Source organism: Equus asinus, chromosome 20 (assembly GCF_041296235.1).
Source record: "Equus asinus isolate D_3611 breed Donkey chromosome 20, EquAss-T2T_v2, whole genome shotgun sequence".
NCBI lineage: Eukaryota > Metazoa > Chordata > Mammalia > Perissodactyla > Equidae > Equus > Equus asinus.
In genome coordinates this window covers 33,459,303-33,471,743 of record NC_091809.1, presented here as the reverse complement: position 1 = coordinate 33,471,743, position 12,441 = coordinate 33,459,303, and positions in this window count along the sequence as shown.

Here is a 12,441-nt window from a genome sequence, read left to right as displayed (position 1 = left end):
CTTCACATCTTGGCTCTTTCCTTTATTGCTGCATTCTCGGGAGAGCCCCCTTCTTCTCTACCAAGATGGCAGCCAGCAGCTCAGCTCTAAGATCACTGCTCTAGTGGAAGTCCCAAGATTAAATCTCATTGGACCAACTTGGGTCATGGTCCTCATTCTGAACCAATCATGATGGCCAAGAGGAATGGCGTATGCTGATTGGCCAGGCTTTGATCATGCTCACCCCGGAGATGAAAGGCAGAGTCAAATTCATCTGCCAGAACCACGTGAACTAGCAGTAGAAGGTGGTAGTGAAGCCCTAAGGAAAAACGGGCAGTGTTACCAGAAGAATGGGACTGGATGCTGAACGAGAACAGCTGAGGTACTGTACTTTCATCTCAACTTCAAGAATGAATGTCTTTGTAGGTTGGTAATTTAAACCTCATATTTTCTCCTAGAACCCTGTCTGTAATAAAGACGACCATTTACCGAGTGCCAGACCTTGTGCGGAGTGTTTTACACATATCCTCTCGTTTAATCATTATGACTACCCTAACAGGAAGGTTTGGTTTGCCCCCTTACAAATAAAGGAATGGAGGCACAGGGAGATTAAGTGACATGCTATAAGCCACACAGCTATTGAGGAGTGAGTCATTATTCAACCCTGGCCTAACTCCAAAGCCCATGCTTATTCTCCTTTTATGTGTTTCCCAAACTTGCCCGTTTATAAGACTTGCTGGAGTGATTATTAAAAATACAGGTTCTCAAGCTCCCGCTCCCCCCAAGATTCTGATTCAATAAGTCTAGGCTAAAGTCTGAGAATCTCTGTTAGCACGCATGCTCAGTGATTCTTATGATCAGACTAGTTTGAAAATGCACAATATTGTGCTGTCTTCCACGGGTTAAACTGTGCCAATGGCCAGTGTACAATGCTGGTCCCTTTTCCTGTCCTCTCCCTTTCCCCACAGAGGGTCTGAGGGAGTTGCTTTAGCTGCTGAGCATGCTCAATCCGCTCTCTAGAGCAATTGTCTCCAAAGATGGGGTGTGTAAGAGGTTCCACTGGTGTATGGGGAGGTGACATTTTTTTCTTTTTTTTCCATTTCCAATTAATTTTTATCTTAAAAAAAAAGAAATGCAGCTTTACTAAAATTTGATATCCAAATTGACGCTGGCATTCTCCCTCAACTGTGAGCCCTGGGCCATCTATGGTAACTGAGGTGTCCTAAGAAGGGAGTGAGTGTCCCACAATGTAGAGGGAGAATGGTACCCCAATCCTTTGCTAGCTTCCAGGCAATCGAGACCTTGTCTGTACTTAAGTGGAATTATAGATTATATCCAGTCTCCTGTGCCCCAAAGTCACCGGGCTCAGATGGTTTTAGAGACAAGTTTCAAAATCATCAACAAACATACAATCCTTATATTATGTAGCTGTTTCAGATGATATAAAAGGAGGAAAGCTACCCAGATCTGTTAATGAAGTTAGTATAACTTTGATACCAAAGCAGATGAGGACAAAACAAGAAAATTTTCTATCACCCTGAAGAATGTAGACACAAGGTACCTAAATAAAGTAATAGCAAATTTAATTCAACAGTATATTAAAAATAACAAGTACTTCAAATAAATAGGATCCAGGGGATATAGTCATGAAGTTTCATTATTTTCCTCTTGCTATTGTCCTTGTAAGGTGAATTGTAGGGCTAGTTCTTTCTTGCCCTTGAATAAATGAAAAATCTTTGACTTTTCTGGCTAATCCAAGTAAAAAGTCCTCTGGCCATGACAAATAGTCTCAGTTTATGAAATAAGATGCACAGTCCCACATAGCTTACCATCATCCCCAACCTGAGTCTGCACAAGGTGGAAAGCTTGCAATGGGTGTGGCCAGCATAGTATTTATCTTATTCATCTCTTTCCCTCGGCTAGATTTTCTCCTCCTCATGCACTGATTAGGTGATCTCCCATTCCTGTGGGATTGAAGCAGGGGAAGGGAGAGAGGGCAATAGGAAAGATCCTACATGCTCAGCACTGTTATGAGTTGGCATCAGAATACCCTGGGCTGGGCAGAAGTTTAAAGCTGACTTTTTCTATCATGGAGCTCTTCTGTGGGCCTTTTTTAAGACCTCCTATTTCTGGGCATCTCTCGCTTGCAATTTTGTTCATGTAGGAGAACGCATTTTTCTACCTGGTTACTTAGATTCCTCCCATAGCAACTCTTGTTCTTTATAGAAGCTAGCCCTCTTAAGTGGATTTAAAGTTATCCCACAAAGGCAAATACTCTCTTTCTTATGGCCCACAACTGGCCCATGGGAAATATCTCCATACTTTGCTCAAATAAATTCTGGGAATGTGGGATCTTCCTAATGTGTCCCTTTGCTCTGCCATCAGAACAGCTACCAGCCAGTGACCATCATTTAGATTTCTCAGGTATTAGACACAGTCTACACTGTCCTGCAAGCTCTATGATACTCTACGGAAAAGCAAGGGGCCAAGAACCCAGATTCCATTTTAAAAAAAGAAGATGGTGGGACTTCTTCTATCAGATGTGAAGACATTTTAAAATGTCTTAGAAATTATTAAATAGTGGGATGGTGCAAGAATTGGAAAATAAATCAATGGAACAGGATAGGAAGCCCAGAAACACACTTTTATATATCTGGACACTCAATATGTGATAAAGATAGAATTACAAATCAATAGCAAAATAATGACTGTTTATTTGATAAATGGTGCTTGAAAAGTAATTATCCATATGGAAAAAAACAAAATTGGATCTTTCTCTTGCATCACAGGTGGGTTGAAATCTTACTCAAAAACTCACTTTATAAAGTTAGAAGAAAATATAGGTCTTTATGACCTTGTGTATAGAAAGATTTCTTAGACTTTATACCAAAACCCCAAACTACATAGGAAAAATAAGGATAAATTTTTATTACAATATGTGAACATTAAATTTTCTGCAATGACAAAAGACACCATAAACAAAGTAAAAAAACAAATTACAGACATTTGGGAAAATATATTTACAATGCAAAATCTGATGAAGAAATATTATCCAGAATATAGAAAGAACCCCTACAAGCCAATGATGATGATGATGATAATAATAATAGCCAGGTACTATCCTAAGCATTTGAGATATGTTAACTCATTTAATCTTTACTATGTCCCTGTGAGATAAGTATTTATTATCCTCATTTTACAGATGAAGAAACAGGCACAGAAAGGGGTAGATAACTTGCTTATAGTTGCATAGCTAGTGTGGTGGAGCTGAGTTTGAGCCTAAGAGTCTGGCTCCAGTTCCTGTGGTCTTAACCACTGTGTTTGCTCTCAAACTCAATAGAACAACCATCCCAAGAAGCCAACACACATTTAAGAAGAATCTCAATCTCACTAGCAATCAGGGAAGTGCAAATTAAAATACCAAGGAGAAATCACCTCACACCGATAAGTTGGACAAAATAGTAAGTCTGAAATTACCAAGTTTGAGTGAGGATATAGGAAGAAAATGGGACCTTGTGTACACTGCTGGTGGAAGTATAAATCTGCACAACCATTTTGGAGAGCAATTTGGCAAAAGCTGGTACATTTGAAGGTGCTCATACCATATGACCCAGCAGTTTCATATTTAGAAATATATCCTAGAGAAATTCTCATACTGTGCACAGGAAAATGTGTTCAAGGATACTCATTGTGGTATTGTTTGTAATAGCAAAATTTGAAAACCTAAGTATTGTCAACAGGAGAAAAGATTGTGGATGGAATAACATGCAGTCGTTAAGATGAACCAGCAATATATCTACCAATATGAGTAAATATAAAAAATATAGTATTGTGTGGGGAAAAAAAACTGGTGGAAATAAGATACACAGAGTGTAATACCATTCTATAAATTTAAACATCTGCAAAACAATACCATTTAATATGCATGCATACAAAAAATATAGTAAAAGAATGAAAACTTGAACAAGAATGATAAATAATATATTCATAGTAGTGTTTACCTCAAACAGAAAAAGAAGGGCAATGAGGTCAGGGAGATGTCCACACAGGAAGTCTCAATTATGTTTGCAATGCTTAATTAAAAAAAATCCTGAGGCAGGTCTCTAAATACCACTTCCCTTGGTGAAATGGCTGATTCCAAGTCTGAGGCAAGAAATCTATATGATGAGCCATGGACAACTTGTTTTGCAAGGAAACTGTCCCAGACTATTTGAGGTCATGTCAACACAATACAGGAACCACTTTGAAGGGGCTCCCACTGGCCAAAGAGGGGTAATTTCTGCATAAAAAACAATAATAATTACAATGGATTAAAATCTGTCAAAAATATAAAAACCAAGAGTTCATTATGATACCTAAAAACAAACAAAACAAAACAAAAACCTAACCTAATAGCTTTGCCATTGGATGCTAGGGTAATAATTTATTATTCTGAAAATGAATAAATAGTGAGACAGTTTATTTTAACTTTCCTATGCCAACTATATTTCAGGATAACTAAATATTTGATAAAAATACTCTATAGAGAAGAATTTCAACTAATAAATGCAGAAGGAACGATACAATTTAAAAAATGCATCATTTTCAATAGGTTTGGAAGATGGTGGCTTAGGAGAACTCTGAACTCACCTCCTCTCATGGACACAACAAATTTACAACTACCCTTGGAACAATTACCCCCAAGAGAGAACAGGAAACTGGATAAAAGGAACCCTCACAACAAGGGACAGCTCTAACTGAGGTGGAAGAGGCAGAAATACCTTTCTGGAGAAGAAAAAGCCACATTCTAGCCATGTTGCTTCATGGCTGGAAGCAATCTTAAGGTAGGAAGCTTTTCCTGGAGGAGTGAGGGATTGAGAGGGAGAGCTTTGCTACAGTAAGTGGCTTTTGAACTCAGCACAACTGAGATGAGTGTCATAATATCTGGCTTTGCTGGCTATTAATAACAATAGGGAAAGCCCCAGAAAAGCTATGGAACATAAGAGAAAGAAAAGCCTACTCTTAAAGGGCCCATGCACAAATTCACCCATTCTGGCATGCAACACAAAATCACCAGAAAGAAAGATGTACAGTCCTTTGGTGAAAGAGACTCACTTGATAGGCTCTGGTTGCTTCTCAGGGAAGCAGAAGGTGGCTGGGACCACCTCCCCAGGGACTGAGACATTGGCAGCAGCCATTACTGTGACCTAGTACAGGGATGCTGACACAGATGCTGGCAGACGCCATTGGAGTTCTTCCCCTGGCCTCTTAGCTCAGGGATCTGTCCCACCCACTAGAGTACCAATTTAATCCAGCTCAATCAGGGCAGGCAGCCCACCCTAGGGACTGGTCCCTCCCACCACCAAGCCCTTGGGCAACTTGTGGGCCTGCATAGATGGGGTGTGTGGGACCTCTGCAGTTGGGTGAGTGGGTATGCTTCAGCAGGGTGGGGTGTACATACAGGGCAGGATTGTGTTGACCATGTGTGTGGGCCTGTGGGTGGTAGGGCCTGTCAGTTGTAGCAGACTTGTGCTTCTCAAACAGCCACATAGGGGATCTGCCCACCTTCCAATGCCTGAAACATTTGTGTGCTGCCCTGCCTGAGGCCAGCTGCACCCAGCTGCACTTCTGAGAGAGCTCATAACAGCCTTGCAGGACAGAGGCCTAAAGCAATTGTGAGCCCCCGAGCCTAACAACCAGCCATGCTGGGGGCCTACTCACTTAACAGAAAACAGCAGCAGATGTGTGCTATTAGACCTTGCAGCCAACCATGCTGGGGCTTCTCCCACCCAATAAAGTGACAAAAAGGGACCACAGTAGCCATATGCAGCTGAGCCTTACAACCAACCAGCCATGGGGACAGCCTAGCCTTCCTGTGTACCTGCAGCAAGAGCAACCCTGCCACAACAGAAGGACACACATAGCCCCCACAGGGGACACTACTGGAACATTTGGAACTGGTGATGAGAAGGAAGCACATTGCTGGGCCTCATAAGGCATCTCTTACATAAGGCCACTTCCCCAAATTGGGAGATGTAGCTGTTCTACCTAATACATAGACATAAACACAGAGAAATAGGCAAAGTGAGGAGACAAAGGAATATGTTCCAAATAAGGAACAGGATAAATCCCTGAAAAGAGCTAAACAAAACAGAGGTAGACAATCTACCTGATAAAGAGTACAAACTAATAGTAATAAGGATACTCACTGGTCTTGGGAGAAGAATAGATGAACTCAGTGAGAACAACAACAGTGAGAACTTCAACAAAGAATTGAAAATATAAAAAAGAACCAAGCAGAACTGAAGAATACAATAATAGAAATGAAAAAATCCGCTAGAGGGACTCAATAGCAGAGTAGATGATACAGAAGAATGGATCAGTGAACTGAAGAAAAAGGTAGAGGAAATCACTAAGCAGAACAGAAAAAAGAAAAAAGAATTAAAATGAACGAGGACAGCCTAAGAGACCTCTGGGACAACATCAAGCATATTAACATCTGTGTTATATGTGTCCCAGAAGGAGAAGAGAGAGATAAAGGGGCAGAGAATCTATTTGAAAAAATCATAGTTGAAAACTTTCCTAACATAATGAAGGAAACAGATATCCAGGTACAGGAAGCTCAGGGATCACTAAACAAGATAAGCCCAAAGAGGCCCACACCAAGGCACATTATAATTAAAATGTCCAAAATTAAAGAAAAAGAGAAATCCTAAAAACTGCAAGAGAAAGGCAACAAGTGACATACAAAGGAAACCGCATAAGGCTATCAGCTGACTTCTCAGCAGAAACCTTACAGGCTACAAGGGAGTGGCCTGATATATTCAAAGTGCTCACAGGAAAAAACCTACAGCCAAGAATACTCTACCCAGCAAGGTCATCATTCAGAATAGAAGCAGAGATAAAAGTTTCCCAGACAAGCAAAAACTAAATAAGTTTATCACCAATAAACCAGCCTTACAAAAAATGTTAAAGGGATTTATTTAAATAGAAAGAAAAGACGACAAATAGGAGTAAGAAAATTATCAAAAGAAAATAAAATCACTGGTAAAGGCAAACATACAGTAAAGGTAGCAGGTCAACCACCTGTGAAACTAATACGAAAGTCAAAAGCCAAAAGTGCTAAAATTATCTATTTCCATGATAAGAGGTTAACAGATACATACACACACAAAAGAGGTTAAATGTGATGTCAAAAACATAAAATTCAGGGAGAGGGGAGTAAAAGAGTAGGGCTTTTAGCAAGAGGTCAAACTTAAGAGACCGTCAACTTAATATAGATTGCTATTTACATGGGTTATTATATATGAACCTCATAGTAATCACAAAACAAAGACCTATAATAAATACACAAAAAATTAAGAGAAAGGAACCCAAACATAATACTAAAGAAAGCAATCCAACCACAAGGGAAGAGAGCAAGAGAAGAAGAAAGGAACAGAGAAGAACTACTAAAACATCCAGAAAAAAGTAAGAAAATGGCAATAAGTACATTCTTATCACTAGCTACTTTAAATGTCACTGGACTAAATGTGCCAGTCAAAAGACATAGGGTGGCCAAAAAAACAAGGCCCATTTATATGCTGCATACAAGAGACACATTTCAGACCTGAAGACACTCACAAACTGAAAGTGAAGGGATGGAAAAAGATACTCCATGCAAATGGCAATGAAAAGAAAGCTGGGGCAGCAATACTTATATCAGACAAAGTAGACTTTAAAACAGAAACTGTAACAAGAGATAAGGGAATAATGATAAAGGGAACAATCCAACAAGAGGACATAGCACTTGTAAATATCTATGCACCCAACATAGGAGCACTTAAACATGTGAAGCATTAACAGACATGAAAGGAGAAATAGACAGCAACACCATAATGGTAGGGGACTTTAACACTCCACTTACACCAATGGACAGATCATCCAAACAGAAGATCAATAAGGAAACATTGACCATAAGTGACACATTAGACCAGATGGACTTAGTAGGTATATACAGAACATTCCATCCAAAATCCACAGAATACAAATTCTTTTTGAATGCACATGGAACATTCTCCAGGATGGATCACATATTAGACCACTAAACAATTCTCAGTAAATTTAAGAATATTGAAATAATACCAAGCATCTTTTCTGACCACAACTAGAAACTAGAAATCAACTACAAGAAGAAAGCTGGAAAAGCTACAAATATGTGGAGATTAAACAAAATGCTACTGAACAACTATTGGGTCAATGAATAAATGAAAGGAGAAATGAAAGAATACCTGGAGACAAGTGAAAATGAAAATACAACATGTCAAAATTTATGGGAAACAGCAAAGGCAATACTAAGAGGGAAGGTTATAGCAACACAGGCCTACCTCAACAAACAAGAAAAATCCCAAATAAACAATCCAACAGTGCACCTAACGTAACTGGAAAAAGAAGAACAAACAAAGCCCACAATCAGTAGAAGGAAGGAAATAATAAAAATCAGCGTGGAAATAAATGAAATAGAGACTAAAAAAAAAAGTAGAAAAAAATTAATGAAACTAAGACCTGGTTCTTTGATAAAGTAAACAAAATTGACAAACTTTTAGCTAGACTCAGCAAGCGAAAAAGAGAGAAGCCTCAAATATGTAAAATCAGAAATGAAAGAGGAGAAATTACAATGGACACCTCACAAATACAAAAGATTACAAAAGAATACTATGAAAAGCTATATGCCAACAAATTACATAATCTAGAAGAAATGGATAAATTCTTATAATCATACAACCTTCCAAAACTGAATCAAGAAGAAATAGAGAATTTGAATAGATTAATCACCAGTAAGAAGATTGAAACAGTAATCAAAAACCTCTTCCAAAATAAAAGTCCAGGACCAGATGACTTCTGTGGTGAATTCTACCAAACATTCAAAGAACATTTAATACCTATCCTTCTCAAACTCTTCCAAAAAATTCAAGAGGAGGGAAAACTTCCTAACTCATTCTACGAGGTCAACATTACCCTGATACCAAAACCAGACAAGGATGAGACAAAAAAAGAAAATTACAGCCCAATATCACTGATGAACGTTCACGCAAAAATCCTTAACAAAATACTAGCAAATAAAATGGGATAATACATTAAAAAGATCATACACTATGATCAAGTAGGATTTATTCCAGGGATGCAGGGATGGCTCAACATCCACAAATCAGTGAACATGATACAAGATGAACATTAGCCAAGTGAAGAATAAAAATCACATGATCATCTCAACAGATGCAAGGAAAGCATTTGACAAGATACAGCATCCATTTATGATAAAAACCCTGAATAAAAAGGGGTTTGGAAGGAAAATACCTCAACATAATTAAGGCTATATATGACAAACACACAGCTAATATTATTCTCCGCAGAGAAAAACTGAAAGCTATCCATTTAAGAACAGGAACCAGACAAGGATGCCCACTCTCACCACTCTTATTTAACATAGTATTGGAAGTCGTAGCCAGAGCAATCAGGCAAGAAAATTGATAAAAGGAATTCAAATTGGAAGGGAAGAAGTAAAACTGTCACTATGTGCAGATGACATGATTTCATGTAAAGAAAATCCTAAGAATCCACCAAAACGTATTAGAAATAATAATTGAATACAGTAAAGTTGCAGGACACAAAATCAACACACAAAAATCAGTTTCATTTCTTTTTTTTTTTTAAAGATTGGCACCTGAGCTAACAACTGTTGCCAATCTTCTTCTTTTTTTTTCTGCTTTTTTTCTCTCCCCAACCCCCCCAGTACATAGTTGTACATTTTTCTTTTTTCAGTTGTGGGTCTCAGTTCCATTTCTATATGCTAACAATGAAGTAGCAGAAAGAGAAATTAAGAATACAATCCCATGTATAATTACAACAAAAAGAATAAAATACCTAGGAATAAATTTAACTGAGGAGGTGAAAGAACTGTACACTGAAAACAGTAAACATTGTGGAAAGAAATTAAAGAAGACACAAATAAATGGATAGATATTCCATGCTCTTGGATTGGAAGAATTAAGATAGTTAAAATGTCCATACTTCCTAAAGCAATCTACAGATTCAATGCAAGCCCTATCAAAGTTCCAATGATGTTTTTCCAAGAAATAGAACAAAGAATCCTAAAATTTATTTGGAACAATGAAAGACCCTGAATAGCCAAAGGAATCCTGAGAAAAAAGAACAAAGCTTTAGGTATCACATTCTCTGATTTCAAAATATACTGCAAAGCTATAGTAACCAAAACAGCATCGTGTTGGCACAAAAACAGACACACAGATCAATGAAACAGAATCAAGCCCAGAAATAAACCCACGCATCTCTGGACAGCTAATTTTCAACAAGAGAGCCCAGAACATACGATGGAGAAAGGAAAGTCTCTTCAATAAATGGTGTTGGGAAACCTGGACAGCCACATGCAAAAGAATGAAAGTAGACCATTATATTACGCTAAGCACAAAAATTAACTAAAAATGGATTAAAGACTTGAATGTAGGACCTGAAACCATAAAAATTCTAGAAGAAAACACAGGCAGTACAGTCTTTGACATTGGTCTTGGCAGTATATTTTCAAATACCATGTCTACTCAGACAAGGGAAACAAAAGAAAAAATAAACAAATGGGACCACATCAAACTAAAAATCTTCTGCACAGCAAAGGAAACCATCAACAAAATGAAAAGACAACCTAACAATTGAGAAGATATTTACAAACCATATATCTGATAAGGGGTTAATATCCAAAATATATAAAGAACTCAAACATCTCAACAACAAAAAACAAACAACCCAGTTAAAAAATGGCCAAAAGATTGGGGCTGGCCTCGTGGGCGAGTGGTTGAGTTTGTGTGCTCTGCTTTGGCGACCCAGCCTTTCGCCGGTTCAGGTCCTGGGTGCAGATATGGCACTGCTCATCGGGGGGTGCTGGGGCGGCACCCCACATGCCACAGCTAGAAGGACCCACAACTAAAAATATGCAACTATGTGCTGGGGGGCTTTGGGGAGAAAAGGAAAAATAAAATCTTTAAAAAAAAAAATGGCCAAAAGATCTGAACAGACCTTTCTCCAAAGAAGATAGACAGATAGCCAACAGGCACATGAAAAGATGTTCAACATCACTAATTATTAGGGAAATGCAAGTCAAAACTACAATGAGATATCACCTCACTCCCATCAGAATGGCTATAATTAACAAGACAAGAAATAACAAGTGTTGGAGAGGATGTGGAGAAAAGGGAACTCTCAAATACTGCTGGTGGAAATGTAAACTAGTGCAGCCACTATGGAAAACAGTATGGAGATTCCTCAAAAAATTAAGAATAGAACTACCGTGTGATCCAGCTATTCTGCTGCTGGGTATTTATCCAAAGAACATGAAAACACTAATGAGGAAAGATATATGCACCCCTATGTTCATTGCTGCATTAGTCACAATAGCCAAGACTTGGAAACAACCTAAGTGCCCACCGAGGGACAAATGGATAAAGAAATTATGGTATATCATCCCTGGATTTTGGCACCAAAGAATAAAAAAAAAGAAGACGTGGTATATATACACAATGGAATACTACTCAGCTATAGAAAAAGATGAAATCTCGCCATTTGTGACAAATGGATGGACCTTTATGATATTATGGTAAATGAAATAAGTCAGACGGAGAAAGTCAAATACCATATGATCTCACTCCTAAATCAAAGATAAAAATAACAACAACAACAACAACAACAAACACATAGATACATAGATTAGATTGGTGGTTACCAGAGGGGAAGGTTACCAGAAGAACGGAGGGTGAAAAGGGTGACTAGGCACATGTGCATGTTAGTAGATGGTAATTAGTCTCTGGGTGGGGAACATGATATAATCTACACAGAAATCGAAATATAATGATGTACATCTGAAATTTATATAATGTTACATACCAATGTTACAAAAACATAAAATGCATCATTTGCAACGTCTAATGAAATAATTGATCTAGGCAACATTAATTAATGAGGCTAAAACTATTAAGCTGAAATTTTGATGGGGAACATTGTAATGAAAGGGTCAGGCTGACACCACCTATGCTGTGTGATTAACCTTAGCCTTCCTAAAAGCGGGACGGCCCAGACATGTGCCTTTTATAATGTTTCTGGCCTAAACATCTTTTATGATGTTTCTTTCCTAAAAAGTGGAACCCAATTCTAATCAAATCTTTAGAACTGCTACTAGTTTGTAGGAAAGATGAGGGATGGAAGAACTAATGAAATGACAAGGATACAATTGGCTAAATCCGAAAGGTGGTACATTCTCTAGGAAAAACGACCCAGTTTCTCCAACACATGGGCATTATGCTCCAATAAAAATGGCACTAGAGAAAAAGGGAGGATGAGTTATTACAGGATAAAATAAACTGAGAAGAGATATCAACCAAATGCATTGTGAGGCTCTTGTTTGGATCCCGATTTGAACAAGTCCACAATAAAAAGATG